Source organism: Diabrotica undecimpunctata, chromosome 2 (assembly GCF_040954645.1).
Source record: "Diabrotica undecimpunctata isolate CICGRU chromosome 2, icDiaUnde3, whole genome shotgun sequence".
Taxonomy (NCBI): Eukaryota; Metazoa; Arthropoda; class Insecta; order Coleoptera; family Chrysomelidae; genus Diabrotica; species Diabrotica undecimpunctata.
In genome coordinates, this window is record NC_092804.1 from 110,411,373 (window position 1) to 110,425,629 (window position 14,257).

The 14,257-nt window shown below is 31.5% G+C and overlaps 1 protein-coding gene across 2 annotated transcripts in view; it reads right to left on the reverse strand.

Moving 5' to 3' along the window:
- Window positions 1-14,257, reverse strand: part of LOC140434772 (PDF receptor-like) — a 1,054,707-nt gene that overhangs the window by 870,822 nt on the left and 169,628 nt on the right. For both annotated transcript variants that reach the window (XM_072523274.1, XM_072523273.1), the window contains exon 2: window positions 10,922-10,998. The gene's annotated coding sequence lies outside the window, so the exon portion shown is untranslated. The remainder of the gene's footprint in view (window positions 1-10,921; window positions 10,999-14,257) is intronic.

Sequence of the window (14,257 nt, forward strand, 5' to 3'; positions counted from 1 at the left end):
AAACAGCTGTTAATTTTAGTTATTAATATAATTTACTTTACAAAATTCACAGTATTTTATATTTGCTGAATTAATTCAAAACTTATGAGGCCTTTTAAACTGAAGAGGCTTAATTTATTCAATGATAGACAATTGCAATGGAGGCTCTTATAACTACTAAGGTGTACTGTAGGCAAGTATACGAATGGATAGATGAACTAGACAGACTGAAAGAATAGTGTCCCATACACTGGTATGGGTTCCAGGGTACCGGGAAATACACGTCAATGTTGTGTGGCTGAACTTTTCAGAACATCAGTGAAAAAATACTTTGGTCTAGAGCTGAGCATGGAAGTGCCACGGTCTTTTCACTACCGGAAAAAAGGCTGAATCAGAAAGTAAAGTAACCCTCACTGGAAAAACATACCAAGTAAAACTCATGACAAAAAGTATGTTTAACGGACATGTGCTGGTAGGTCTAAATCGAAAAGAAGCAGTGATTAGTTAAGAATCGTAACAGCCTTCCTTACTGAAGATGCACCAGTAAATGGACACCTATGTCTTGCATGACTGCGCCTCATTAGATCCGAGTCACCCTGATGAGTTATACTGATAGACTTCACAAAGACATGGTTCACATTCTCTAGATATGTATAAAGTGGTGCAGGGTCCCAGAATACTGGAACAGGTAACATGTGTAAATAAAAGATGTGCAATAAGCCAAATGGCTACACTACGATTGATTTAACTTCATGATAGCTTCCATGCAAAATAAATTATTTTACATTTAGTAATTCTTGCTCATTTGTCTTGTTACATCATCTGGTGTTGGTGTTTTAATTTTAACGTCAATAAGTGGTATTTACATTGTCTATAAACAATTTTTACATTACTTGATACATACATTTGCTTATCAATTACATTTACGGTCGTAATTTATCTGTTTAATAGAGTTAAATATTCTCTCACTAATTCATGAGTTAATTACGTAATTTATCTCTTTAGGCAAACATTATATATACACTTTTTAACATTAAAATTAGATAAGCTTTGATCTCGTCTAATTACAACCAAGAACTGTTTGCATATAAAAAAAATACAACTAAAATAAACAAAAATATCTTTCTAGTTGATTCAATAATATTATCTTAATCAACGAGAATGTTTTCCTCGTAGGTAAAGGATACAAGGGATTTATATCCGTACTTTAAACTGACAACAAGTCATTAATAAATATACATAATTTGTTTAGATAACTTCTGACTTTAATTAATGCATCTGTCTTTCTCTGTCCACTTGAGAACAAATCTTTTGACTTAAAAAGAATTATGTAGCCGCTTTCACCATACCAAATATTCCAAAGAGACATCATCCCAATGTATATTTAATAAGAAACCATTTACTAATCAATATTGTACGATTCCTAATTATTTTCTGGACTAATTTGTTTATTGCATAATCATATAAAAACTACGTTAATTCTCATATTACTTATATTTTTAAGTTATTGTCAAAGTGTACCATATAATCTGTGAAGTAAAGTTTTTAAAAAGTATATTTCCAAAAAGAAATATATAATTAGCGCAGTCAGTAGGATTCCTAGAGGTTGCAAAAAAGAAAACAGAGCTGAACACGTAAGTTACTGAATATTCTTTTATTCCTGTCATACTTTCCTTTCACTGGTTACTTTTATATTTTATTGTGACTTAATTCATATTTATTAAGGTTTAAATAAGTTGTGCATTCGCATATATACTAAGAGGCTGATCATTTACAATTTGAAAAGAAGCATTTCCATATTACTTGCTAGAGATTTCTATTGTAGTAGTCTTTTTCAAAGAGTATTTTTCATTAAATTAACAAAAGGGTACACTAAAGTAATAAAATTTTTACTTATATGCAAAATAAAACCGAAAAACTAGTTTCCAAATTAAAGAAAATGGCCTGATTACAAAACGGTACACCCACAGTCTACGCAGCAAAAACTCTTGCAGATGTTTTATACAAACATTTATACAAAAATGCGATAATTTTTACTGCACTTATGAACAAATAACAGACAACACGTTAAATGTATATACTTTCAGCGTCACACGTTCCAAATTACAAGACAACATCCTCAATTTTTTAATGTGCAGACCAGATTTTAATACTTGGCCACTAATTCGCGAAACACTAAAACAAAACTTTCTAGATAGGATAGATAGACAAATTTTAGCTAAAGAATTTCTGCAATCCACAAAAAGAAGAAACGAAAATATGTATATTAGATTTCCTGGCAAGGATTTCACAAATTAAACCTAGACTAAAAGTAAAAATAAATGAAGAACAAGGACTAAGTGCCTCAACGTAGATGACAAAACAAGAATCATTCTTAAAATTCATAATCCTGGAACATTTATACAAGCTTCGGATTTTTTAACAAGGCAATTTTATAATGGCCAAAGAATTCAATCTTTTAATCATCTGAATAAATATAAAGGAAAAGAACCCAACTTTTAAAAACATCACGTCACGCCACAATCTTTAAATCACCAAAGTCATAATTATCAAAGGCAAAATCATCCTAATTATCCTAATCGTCAAACTAACTACATTCCAGACCTCATCAATATAATCATCACTATCCCAATCAACATTACAACCAATCTAGTTTCCAACAACAATCCAATTATCAATTGTACCCAGTACGTCACAACAACCGTTTCCAAGAGGTCTCATTAACATCCAACCCAAACCAGTTCAAAGATAATATTTTACAAAAAAGTTTTTGGGAAACCAAAAAATATATTTGATCCCAGGAATGCCCCAAAAAATACCTTTAAACCAGAGTCAATTCCCACCGCATCTAGAATCCCCTCTATAAGACAAAAATTCCCGTTTACTCAAACAGGTTTACCCTGCCAAATTTCAAGTCGAAGAATTATATCATGTAACCGATGATGAAGTAAAATACCCCTACAAAACAAATCAATACAATGAAAATGATAGTGAAGAAACTGATGAAGTCAAATATGAATCTTATGAAACACAAAATTTTCACGATCGCTTAATACAGAGAAACGACAAATAACAAAACAAATAGATTTAAATAATATGATTCCAAATTCTCTGCCCTATATCCAATTACATTCCCCAATTCCGATATAGTTATTCATTGACACAGGATGTCACCCATCTCTTTTAAGACCGTATATCGCAGAAAAATACTTTTCCGAAAAAATAATGCAACATTATCCATCACTACCTGTGCTGGCTCACACGAAGCACAATTCAAAGCAAAAATTCCACTTTTAGAAGAATACAACCTCCTTGAACCATTAGATTTTGTACTATTTAACTTCCATTCTTACTTTGACGGAAACATAGGCAAAAGAGATTTACGAAAATTAAAATTAACCGTAGATTTGAATAGACAAATTCTTTTCAATAAAAATAATCAGATAAAATTGAATTAGAGAAAAGACTTTAAAACTCAAAAGATAGAAGTACCACCTTTTTCATATATTTTAAAAGAAATCCAAACATCTCTACTTCATGGTGATATGTTTCTAGAAAACTTATAAAACAGAAAAAACAATCGAAATATCAGCAAGTCTTATTTACATTAAAGACCAATGTGTAACAATCTAATTTGTAAACAAATCTGCAGAAACCCAATTAATAACCATTAGGGACAAATTTTTAAATAGCGATGTGGAAAGTTTAAAAATTAAACAATATAATTTTTTCTTAATGGAAGAAGTCATGAACATAACGATAAATAATAATGACCAAATACAAGGAAATAATGAATTAATTTTGGAAAATTTTAGAACAGAAAATTTAAATTTTAAGGAAAAGGCAGCTCTTAAATCATTAATATATGATTTCAAAGATATTTTGCATCATCCTGATAGCAAATTAACATTTACCAATCAAGTAAAACACGAAATAAAAAACCAAGGACGAAATACCTGTACATACAAAATCGTACAGATATCCACACATCCATAAAGAAGAAATAAGAAACCAAATAAATAAAATGTTAGAAGACGAAATAATAAGACCATCGCATATTCCATGGAGCTCTCCCATTTGGATCGTTATAAAAAAATTAGATGTCTCCGGCAAACAAAAATGGAGAATTGTAGTATAGTACAGAAAGGTAAATGAAAAAACAATAGATGACCGTTATCCTCTACCATCCATCCAAGATATTTTAGGTAAACTTGGACGTTGCCAATATTTTACTACACTCGACCTAGCATCAGGATTTACACAAATAGAAATGGAAGAAAATTCCATACCAAAAACTGGCCACTACGAATATCTTCGCATGTCATTAGGTCTACAAAACGCACCTGCTACTATCCAAAGAATAATGGACAATGTATTAAGAGATGTACTAAATAAAAATTTGCTTTGTCTATATGAACGATATAGTAATCTTCTCTATACCTCTCCAGGAATATGTCAATAATATAAAACAAGTATTCAAAAGACTACGACACGCCAGACTTATAGACAACTTGACAAATCAGAGTTTTTCTCAAAAAATGTTGAATTTCTCGGACATTTGCTTCTCGGAGAAGTGCCTTCTCTCTTGAGGTTGGCGATCAATATGGCAAATTTCTCTCTACTGTGGGCTTGATGAATTAATTCATTTCCTTTTGTGTGGGTCCAATCTCTGATGTTTCGTAGTCAAGATTTTTTCTTTCGTCCTATGCAATCCTTTTACCTTCAATCTTGCCTTCTATATTACTTGGAGCTGCTCAAATTCCCTATGGAGCATTATGTGTCCTAGATATGACATCTTTCTAATTTTGATAGTATTGACCAGATGAGGGCGTGTGTTCATTGCTCTCATTACTTCTTCATTCGTAGTACTGCTGGTCCAGCTTATTCTTAGCATTCGGCGGTACATCCACATTTCAAATGAATTTAATTTGTTGACGTCATACTGTTTTAATGTCCAGATCTCACAGACATATAGTAATAGAGACCACACATAACACTTTAAAAAAGGTCCACGCGATAAAAAAATTTTCTATTCTAAAAAACAGCCAAATGAATCAGGTCAATCTAAGGTCTTATAGAATACTATAGGAGATTTATAAAAAATTTTGCTAAGTTGACCAAACCTTTAACATCATGCCTTAAGGAGTTCAAATCCATCATACCCCAAAATTCATTGAAAGTTTTAAAATATGTAAAAACATACTGATGAACGACCCAATATTAACATATCTAGACTTTATTAAGCCATTTAACGTTATAACAGATGAATCAAACTACGCAATTGGTGCCGTACTATCCCAAGGTTCGATAGGTAACGACTTACCTGTAGCCTTTGCATCCAGATTTCTTAATCCCGCTGAATGTCATTACAGTACGATGGAAAAGGAGCTTTTAGCTGTAGTATATGCTGTAAAATACTTCAGACCTTATTCATTACGTACTGATAATACATATTTTCAACTAAATATTGAATTCTATAAACAAAATTTTGGTCTTGCAGTAGGCTCTTGTTTATCTCCATTGTTAGCCGATATATTTATGGAAGATTTTGAAACAAATATTATTTCTAGACAAAATTTAAAACCCACAGTATGGTGGAGATATGTAGATGATGTATTTCAATATGGCCTCATGGATTAGAGTTTTTGGACACATTCCTGAATAATATAAACGATAAAGAAGAGACAATAACATTTACCATGGAAAAGGAATATAATGACACACTACCTTTCCTGGATCTTTTAATATCTAAGAACGATACTGGATATGAGACTCAGGTGTATCAAAATCAACACAAACCAACAGATATTTAAATTCTATATCAAATCACAATATTAATATTAAAAAGGGAATCATTAAATCTTTATACGGTAGAGCCAAAATTGCTTGTTCTAACGAAAATTCGTTCTTGGAGGAAAAATATTTCTTAACATCTGTTTTATAAAAAAAAATGATTATTCTTTATCGTTTATAAATAAGGAATTTTGAACAATCGACCGAATAGCACAAAACAACTTAGAACGAGGTCCTACAGCATACACAAAGAATAACACGAGGAAAATAACAATACCATACATAAAAGGATTATCAGAAAAACTTAAAAGTATGTGAAATAAATTCAACATTTCAATAACATTTAAAATAATAAACACATTGAGATCTATTTTGTCTAAAACTAAACCTAACAATGAACAAGAAAGGACAAAGAATTGTATTTAATAAGTACCTTCTAAAAAAGACTGGGGGGCAGATAGACAAACTATGCAGAACTTCTACACTTCTTCAGAAACTTCTACAGAACTCTAATCACATCTAATTAGACTATGGCGCGATAGCATATTCATCGGCTACTGAGTCTCCCCTTAAAATTTTAGATTCAATACACAATATTGCACTCCGCATTGTCTTGGGAGCTTACAGAACCACACCAATAGAAAGCCTGTATTGTGAAGCAGCTGAACCATCACTATATCACATTAGAATGTACTTAAAGTTAACCTATGCAATTAAATCAAATGCAAATCCTAACAACCACACCTTCAAATATGATCACCTTAACCGATTATCAACATGTTTCTCCAATAAACCACGTCTACATAAACCTTTCTACCACCAAATCAAAATGTATCTCTCATCTCTGAACACCACCTTACCTCCTTGCTTTCCCGTTAGCTTTGAACTTGCTGCACCATGGACTTTGGGAGTACCTAAAATAATAACTTCCCTAACATCATTTTACAAACACACTACTAACCATAGTATAATACATCAAAATCTTCAAAATTTATTATCAAAGTATACAAATTTCTCTCAAATTTATACAGACGCTTCAAAATCAACAGATGGCGTGGGAGCAGCAGTTATATCCTCTATGTGTCAAAAATATAAGTTGCCAATACACTATAGTACTCTTAATGCAGAATTATATGCCATATACGAGGCACTCACATATATAATATCCTTACCAAATCAGAAATATATAATTTTGACTGATTCACTAAACTCACTACAATCTATAGGAAGAATATACCCAGAGAATCATATTCTTGAAAAAATAAAACAAAATCTGATGGAGATAGAAAATTGTAATAAAGAGGTAATCTTTATTTCGATCCCATCACATAATGGTATTAGAGGTAATGAAGAAGCAGATAAGTGTGCGCGTGAAGCTGTCAATTCAGCTGACTCTATTATTGTGAAATACGTGATAGCTAGTGATGTTTCAAGTGTTATCAAATCGCGGATCCTAAGTGAGTGGCAAAACCGGTGGGAATTTTCAGTGTCCAATCTTCGGAATATTAAACCGGACATTAAACCATGGAGATGTTTCCCCACTAAAAGAAGGGATCAAGTGACAATAACTCGTCTTAGATTAGGTCATACCAATGCCACGCACAAGTTCTTAATTACTAAAGAATCCGAACCAAAATGTGAGCAGTGTAACGTTAAACTCTCGGTGAAACATGTTGTTGTAGACTGTCCAGTTTTCTCCACAGCAAGAATCAATTATGGTATCTCAATAAAATTAGAGAAAGCACTTGGTGCTAATTGTTCATTCACAAATGTGTTAAACTACTTAAAAGCTATTAATTTTGTTTATATATAATATATTTAGTATTGTAAATCTGATTCTCGCTAATAACCTTCGGGTTGATGCGAATTTGTAAATAAAAAAAAAGTACCTTGTAAATGCAATCAGTTTTATTTAGGTGAAACATCAAGGCTATTAAATGTTAGAATAAGTGAACATCAGTCCTATATTAAAAATAAAGAAAAGAAAATACCAGTATTAGTAAATCAGTAACATTTAGAGGATATATCATCTATGTGTTTTAAATAAAAAACATATAAAATCAGAATTTGGTGTTTGTTGAAAGTAAACTAAATGCACGACCAAATACTTACCATGTCGGGATAGTATTATGAGGTTTTTTTCCTGGGTTTTCCCTCATAATTTACCATGGAATCACTAACAGGAGAATTTTACTGCCATCATGACATGTGTTTGTCTTTTTAAAGATGAATTACATGCTATGATTTCATGTAATCGAATGAACTATCTTACAAGTAAAGTCGTCCCAGGAACGCAACTCAACAATATTGGCAATATCATTTTAATGTTGTCTACTTTAAAATATATAATGTATGTCTGAATTGTCAATATAAATGAGTCAGATCAAATTAAATTATTAAAAGAATTTTTCAACAAGTAACAAAAATAAAAAAATTTTAATTTACTAATGTTTGTGTTTTGAGAAATATTTCCGAGGTGGAAATTGAAACGTCAATAAACTTACTTTAACCTTTAATTGTGGCTTATTTCCATTTAAATAGTAATTAAAATATAATCTCAATATTGATTTAACTTCGATAATTGTAAAGAAAGTAATTGAAAAAATCAGGAAGACTAGATCAATTGGTGATGCTTAACACAGTGGTCCTCCAAAAACCAAGCCGCTCAAATGTCGATATCGAAGCAGTGCGTGAGATTATTCATAGAGTGAAAGTCCAAGAATATTAATTCGGTGTCGTGGACAAGAATTACAAACTTCAAGAAGCTCTTTACAGCTTATACTCACTGACGATCTGAAATTCATTTTTAAAAAGTTCAATTAGCACAAGAACTAAAGCTTAATGATCATTCACAGCAAAGAAAGTTCGTTGTATGGATTATTGATCATCAATAAGTGGATGATGATTTTTAGAGTAAAATCATCCAAAGCGATAAAGCATATTTGCACCTTGACTCCTTCGTTAATCGTCAAAATTACCGCGTTTGTTGTTTCGAAAACCCACATGCGATTGTCGAAAAAAAATGCATTTACACCGTATCACTCTTTGGTGCCGATTTTAAGCTGGAGACACCATTGGACCATACTCATTTAAAAATGAGTTGGTTAAGTAGTGACGATTACTGGTGTTCGATATTCCAACATGATAAGAGGCTTCCAATTATATTGATATAGACAGCGTGTGGTTTCAACAAAACGGTGCAATAGGCCATACAGCCCGGGAAATAGTTGATTTAACTCAAGCAATTGAATTCAATACCCGAGATATTTCCTGGACGTGTAATTTCTTGTTTGTGTGATCAGAATGGCCCGCAAGGTCGTGTGATTTAACACCGTTCGATTTCTTTTTATGGGGTTATTTGAAGTCAAAGGTTTACGTTAACAAGCCTACAACCAGCCGTGCATTGAAGGAGAAAATTCAACACTGCATCAAGGAAACTCAGCCCCATTTATGCAAAATTATCACGGAAAATTTTGGCAAAAGAGTGCATATGTGCCAGTAAAGCCGTGGAGGTTGCTTAATGTACTGCTTTATACATAACCCTACCCTTCTTCTTCTTCTTCTTCTTCATCTAGCCATTCACGTCCACATCTAAACATAAGCCTCTTCAAGTCTTCCTTTCCATTGTTTTTTATTGTACGCTACTTGTAGCCAATTTTTCCCGGCAGTCCTTTTCAGATCATCTGTCCATCTCATAGGAGGTCTGCCTCTGGGTCTTTTGTGTTGGTATGGTCTCCAGGTTAAAATTGATCTGTGCCATTTGTTTAGATCGCTCCTAGCTACATGTCCAGCGTATTCCCATTTCAACTTTAATGATTTTTGCACCACATCGGTGACTTTGGTTTTCTGTCTTATCCATGTGTTTGTTTTCTTGTCCTTAAGTGATATACCTAGCATTGCTCTTTCCATCGCGTGTTGAGTGACTCTAAGTATATTCATATTCTTTTTTGTGATTGTCCATGTTTGTGCCGCATAAGTTAATATCGGAATAATGCATGCATCAAAAACTTTAGATCTAAGATGTAATTGAATTTGTTGATTTCTGAGTATATAGTTTAGTTTACCGAATGCTGCCCAAGCTAACTTTCTTCTTCTTTTTATTTCTTCAGTTTGAATTTCCCTATTTAGTATTTTTTTTTGTCCTAAGTATATATATTCTTCAACTTTTTCTATAACTTTATCGTTTATTATTGTCACGGTGTCTTCGGAGTGCATGACTTTTGTTTTGTTTAAATTCATACCTAATTCAACCCTACCCTATTTACTTTATAATTCAACAAAAAAATTACAATTTAAAGAAAGAAAAACACTGATTTCTATAAAATTCAAATCTTTCGTAAATTTGGCACCCTTTGTAAGGAAACAGTTAATTGTGCGAGTAAACCGTATAATACAAGGGAAAGGTGTCATGACATAGTCTTAACCAAAAAAAATAAAAAAAACTCTTCTTTTTTTACGCCTTTTATATATTTGAACTCGAAGTTGTATCCATGTATTTTTGTGGGCATAGAAACCGTTTACAATTTTTAAAGAAAACTTGTCACAGAAGTCAATTCATCTCTATCGTTTAAGGTATTTTCTCCATTTCTACCATTTAAGTATAAGAGGAGAAACATTTCCTTTGGAGAGATTAGGTTTCCACGATATTTGTTAAATTATTTTAAAAGTTTCAAGACTTTAAGTCAGCGTCAGTGTTTGGTGCGTATATTCATTATATTATGCCGTGTGCATTTTTTTGTTATAAGATTATAATTCTTTTATTTATTGATCTAAGTTTTAGTGTTATTTTTAAGCTTGCTATGCACAGCTATTTAGACTGTTTTACTTAACACAGATGTTAATGTTCTTTCTAGTTCTTTAAACACTTCTCTCTGTTTTGTAGATATCCCTTGTATGTTCCACGTTGTTAAAATCATATTCCGTTTCCGTAACGTATGTTATCGTCATTAAATTTTATTTCGATTTCAAAGCTTATAGAGAATTTTAGCAAAATTTTAAAAATCCAGAAAATATGTAAAGATTATTAGGTGTGATGGCAACCAAAAGCACCGAATTTCGTTTAAAACTAAATGTTAAAAAGACAAAATAAATGGTCGAAATCAATATTACTAAAAATAACAACACAATCCAGAAAATTAGTTATAAATACCTTGAATGCTTTTTAAATGAACAGCGGGGCAATACTCAAGACGTCAGATGTGGAATTGAGCAGGCGAGACGGTTTTTCTGAAATTGAAAATAATATTTATTAAATATGATATAAAGATTTCACTACAAGAATGTGCTTAGTCCAATGTTATGTTTTTTATATTGTTTTATATGGTATGAACGTGAAGCGTGAACATGAAATTATTAGCACCATTAAGAAAAGAATAGTAGTATATTTCGAACAAATTATGGTAATGCTACAACTAATTTATGAAATCGTTTAAAATTAAGATATGTTTTTATTATAGATATGTTTATAAATATTTATTCAGAAAGTTAGTATACATGAAACCCCTTTGACTCTTTTAATTTTCGACATTTATTGACAAACTAAATACATAGGTGTTTAACGATTTATTGGTTAAAATTGTTATGTACTTATTTTCCAAAACTAATCCTCATCTCACATAACAACAACATGACACAACGATTACGTGATACGCAATGAATAAAAATAGTCAAAACAAAGAAAACAAATATGAAACGTAATCTTACCATTATTATTCTAGTTAAAATCGGCTCTTCTATCATTGAAATTAAGAACAGTTTTTAAATTTACCATTGGAATTAAGAGTTGCCATTTTACGAATACTGTCATTGATTATAAACCACCCAATGGTTTGTGTGGGTGGTTTATAATCAATGATACTGTGAGTTGTCTGTCTTAATATGTTATATTTCTCAAAATAATTTAACATGTTTTCAATCAAAAACTATCTCTTAATTTATACATATAGTGACTATGATAATATCGACGAAAGCCGAGAAAAACTCAAAAATAACATAATTAACGCAGCGACAGAATTACTTGGAGAGGAGAAAGTAACGAAAAATAACATATCAAAAAAGAAAACACCACGGTTCAGAGAGGAAGTGAAGACAAAATGTGAAGAAAAGAACAAAACATTTTTACAATACAAAATACAACAAACACAACAGGCATATAACCACTATAAAAAAATCATAAATAAAACTAATACTTAAGTTAGACAAATAAAAAGGAACATTGGCAGGGCTTCACAAATCAGATGGAAGACTGCTTCTACAGAACTCAAAAAGAAATATGGAAAATGATCAGAAGACAAAGAAAAGAAATAAGCAAACTAATAAAAACGAAATATATTTAGGAGGAAATATAGATAGACTACTTTCGATCACTATTTGCTGAAGGTGACGATAATGAACCACCAAAACCAGAGGTGACCAGAAACGGAGAAATAAATATTGAGGAGAAAAAAGTAAAGGAAGCTTTAAGAACATAAAAAAATAAAAATTCGCAAGGAGATGACAGAATATTTAATGAATTACTAAAGTACGCAAAACCAGACCTGATATAAAAACTACTAAATATAATCCAAAAAATAATAAAACAAAATGGAATTCCTTAAGAATGGAGATCAAGCATCCTAATACCTCTGTTCCAAAAGGGACACATACCGGACCCAGAAAATTACAAAGGAATTAATTTATTAAATACAACACTAAAATTAACAACCAAAGTGATAACAAAAAAACTGAATGATATTTTAACACTAACAGAAGAACAACAAGGTTTTAGGTCGGGAAGATCATTCACCAAGGCTATATTTATAATGAGGCACGTGCAAGAGAAATCATTAGAATACAACTAAACGGCATATTATGATTCGTGGACCTTAAGAAGGTATTCGTACGCAAGAAAGATACCTCTCGGAATAATTAAAACGATCGAAAATATCTACCAAAACAACACAATTAAAGTTAACGACCATATTGAAGCTGGCAATAGAATACGACAGGGAGATTTCCTGAGTCCTCTATTGTTCAACCTGATTATAAATGAAATAATAAAAAAGTAAGAACTAAAAAAAGACACCAAATCGGATAAAAACAACCTAAAATAATCTGCCTTGCAGACGACGCAATACTACTCTCTCAAAGTGAAAATGATTTACAACGTATGCCGCACCAATTTAATGTAACCTCCAAAAAAATTTAACATGTTAATTTCTCCAAAAAGATAAAATGCATGGGAACAACAGCAAATTTACTAAGATATAAATCGGAGCTGGAAGATCAAATAATAAAACAAATAATGAAGTTTAAATATCCAGGCATCATATTATCTAAATTGGGAAAGCTCGAAATTGAAGTAAAAGTTTAAGTGAATAGAACAAACAGAGCCGCAGGCTGCCCGAATGAAACAATAGGGAGAAATAAAAGGCAGAATTTACAAAATAGTGATCAGATCAATAATGACATATGAGGTAGAAAGACGATCTGACACAGAGAGGACAAAAAGGATGTGAGAAAAAGCAGATATGAAAACACTAAGAAATATTGATTATAAGAAACTGTGTTACATAGCTAGAAGTACAGATATACGACGTAAATGCAAGGTAGAGAGCATCAAGAACTGGGTAAGAAACAAAGAGTAGAATGGAATGATCATATAAGCCGAATGATAACAAATAGAGTAGTAAAGACGGTAAGCGATGGTTCCTCAATAGGAAGACGATCAGTAGAAGGACCACGAAAACGATGGAACAACTTACTGGAGTCACATTAAAAATCAGAGTCATGTCTGCATAAAAAGAAGGATAAAAGACCAAAATAGAAATAAATTGTTTTTTTTGTAAGATTAAAACTATCCGATATCAATAAATTTGAGATAAATAGATGGTGGAAGCAAATATATATTTTATTTAAGATACCGCCCCATACTTCTTTTGAAGCAGTTAAACATTGAAGTTTTAGCTATCTAGTTATAGATTTAAAGCATTTGAATTATAATTAGTTTCAACAATACTTTTACGATTTCATTTTTAAATCCAGATAGAAGTTTTTACGTAGCGGTGCGTTTTTATAGCTGACAACACAAAACATCAATATGCGACATGATTCTATAGAAAATATGTAGCAAAAACAAAAATTCCTTGTTACATAAATTACGTTATCCTGTTACTTCGCTGATGGTTCTAGTATCATTAGCTACATTACCGATTCTCTTATCTTTATTTTCATCTCGTGTTACGATAATTCTGTAAAATTTATTCCTCATAGAAAAGTCCATTAACGCAAACAAAGAAGAATTAAAAATCTATAATGTTCTACACGCAATCTAAATGTACCGAAATGTCTCGTAGGATTTGCAATGTCAAAAAAATATATATAAACCGTAAGTTGACAGTTTAATTAGTAGTATTAATTCAGTGTTTGAATAGTTCTGTCATTCATTAAGAGTTGTTAACAAGTACTGAAAATATTGTTTATTGTTTTCAGTAAAAGTGCTGACAAC